Consider the following 2,602-nt stretch of genomic DNA (forward strand, 5'->3'; position numbering starts at 1 on the left):
TTGGTTCAGTTATGTTTTCTTTTGAGTATTCAGTTTTACTTTGCTCCATGTTTTCAAGTTTTAATGGTTTAATTCTTATTTTGTTGTGTTTTCTGGTTATTTTTCAGTTACTGTCACAGTCTTGGTTCAGTTATGTTTTCTTTTGAGTATTCAGTTTTACTTTGCTCCATGTTTTCAAGTTTTAATGGTTTAATTCTTATTTTGTTGTGTTTTCTGGTTATTTTCAGGTTTTTATTTGTTGCCCTCTGCTGCCCTCTTGTGTTCTCCTTTTTTCTCTAGCTCTTTTCTTGTCTGCTCTGTTCCGACCTACTCCCAATCTGCTCATTAGTCCTCTCTTTGTTTCAGTCTCCCATAAATACACCCTCTGTTCAGTTCCTCGGTGCTGGTTCCCCATCTAACTTACTTCCTGCAACTCCGTCTCTCTGAGTTTTCCTCCTCGTGATAGTCCCCCCCACCCCCCTGGACGTCTCCATGGTTTGTGGTTAGTTTGACTTTGTTTTCATGTTTGATTTTTTGGGGATTTTGGATTCCTGCCTCAGTTGTTTGTTTACTCTACATTAAATCATCAAGAAACTCACCTCTGCCTCCCTGTCTCTGCATTTGGGTCCTCACATCACAACCAAATCTTGACACCCTTAATGATTATAGCAGGTGATTATAGCTTTGTAAAAACTTTATTGACAACTGTCTCTTTTCTCATTGTGATTTGATTTTGCAGAGTCCTGCAGAGGTCTCTTTTGGGGCCTCTTTTATTAGTGTCTTTGTTTATTGTATATTTTATTTAAGACATTTGTTTTCTTGCTGAATTGTTACGTTACTAACAGAGAAAAAAAGGAAAAATAATATGTGGAGCTTGAAATTATTACCACTTCTAATGCTAATAGATTTATCTTTGTCTGTTTATTTAGCAAATATTAAATTGGAGGGAAATGAGATCATTTGAGTACGATAATTTATCCCTGTCAATTAATCATGTACATTTAACATTAAACGGTGCTTTTCTCTGGTTTACAGTCAGAACAATGCTTAGAGCAGTTGGAATATATAAACAGATACATTCTTAGAAACTAACTTCTTTTTTATCTTTGTTTTAATACTGTAGAAGGAAAAAGGTTTCTTTTGCATCTCTTGCATAACAAATGTAAAAATGTATGATATAGGACAGGTAAATATACAGCACCTCTGGTTTACTTGCTATACCAGCTTTATCTAGTACAATATAAACAGTGCTGTGACTGAAAACAGCAACATAATTCATAATAATAACTAAGTAATTTCCCTCTGGGATTATTAAAGTATTTCTTATTCTGATAACTTGGCCATTAAGTTATTGGCATCTCTGGTTTGCCTTTATGTATATGGGTGTGTGGCCATGTTTTTGTTACGTTATACGGACGATTTCCCAGGCATTAGCTGCTCAGTGGAGCACCGGCTACCCACTGTTTTTTAGAGCAGTGCTTGTGCTCTGAGAAGGTTGCGAGTACCTGGTTCGATCCCCACAACCGGTACTCTGGGTTCTTGAGCAAGAAACTTAACTCCACACTGCTCCCCGGGCGCTGCACAGTGGCAGCCCACTGCTTCCCAAGGGCATGGGTTAAATGCAGAGAGTTAATTTTGTTGCTTGTGACAGTGTAATGACAATAAAACGCTGGGGAAAAAATACTTCATTTCGAGGACTTATAGGTACTTGTGGGGACTAAAGACTGGTCCCAATGAGGTACTGTTCTCTTCTTGGGGTGGGGGTTTGATGTGAATTGAGTTTAGATTAGGTTTAGTGTTAGGTATGTATTGGCAATGGGTAGGGTTAGGGTCTGGGTTCGGCCATAGAAGTGAGCGGGAAATGATTGATTTGAAGTGAATGGAAGTCAGTGGAAAGTACCCACAAAAATAGTGTGACACAACATTTGTGTGTGTGTTGGTGGGGGTGTGCAGTCATAGTTGTATGTATATGTGTTGTCCTCAGTGTTGTATAAAGTACTGAAATGTCGGAGTCAAGTAAAAGTATAAGTACCTCTCCAAAATATGACTTTGGTAAAAGTCCAAGTCACTGACTGAAACGCTACTTGAGTAAAAGTCTTAAAGTATCTGAAATGGCTTGTACTTAAGTATAAGAATTACTGTAAAAATAGATGTACTCAAGTAATGTAGTGAAAAGTATAAGTAAAAAGTAGTTCAGTTTGAATGACATTTTTTTTTTACATTTTGGTAAACTTAAATAAACTTAAACTAAATTCACTTAAAATAATATAAACAACCAAGCGTAGGATGAATTTAGACTGGCTTTACGAAACAGGCGTATCCTATAGGTGTTGATGAACAAGCCCAGGCAAGACCCGACTTTGTAGTCAGTAGGTGGGGTCAAAACACTTGCGTTTCTCTCGCTGGTTTTTTTTTTCTTCTTTTTTACTTAGTAACTAAACCAAACATTGAAAATGTATCGGATTAAAAGTATGCAATTAAATTCGTAAATGTAGTGAAGTAAAAGTGAAAGTTCTCAAAAAAATGTATACTCTTGGAAAGAATAAAGTACTCCAAAATATACTTAAGTACAGTAGTGAAGTATTTTTACTTTGTTACTATACAACACTGGTTGTCCTGTGAT

This window comes from Cyprinodon variegatus, unplaced genomic scaffold (assembly GCF_000732505.1).
Source record: "Cyprinodon variegatus isolate N-32 unplaced genomic scaffold, C_variegatus-1.0 Scaffold8, whole genome shotgun sequence".
In the NCBI taxonomy this organism is placed as follows: domain Eukaryota; kingdom Metazoa; phylum Chordata; class Actinopteri; order Cyprinodontiformes; family Cyprinodontidae; genus Cyprinodon; species Cyprinodon variegatus.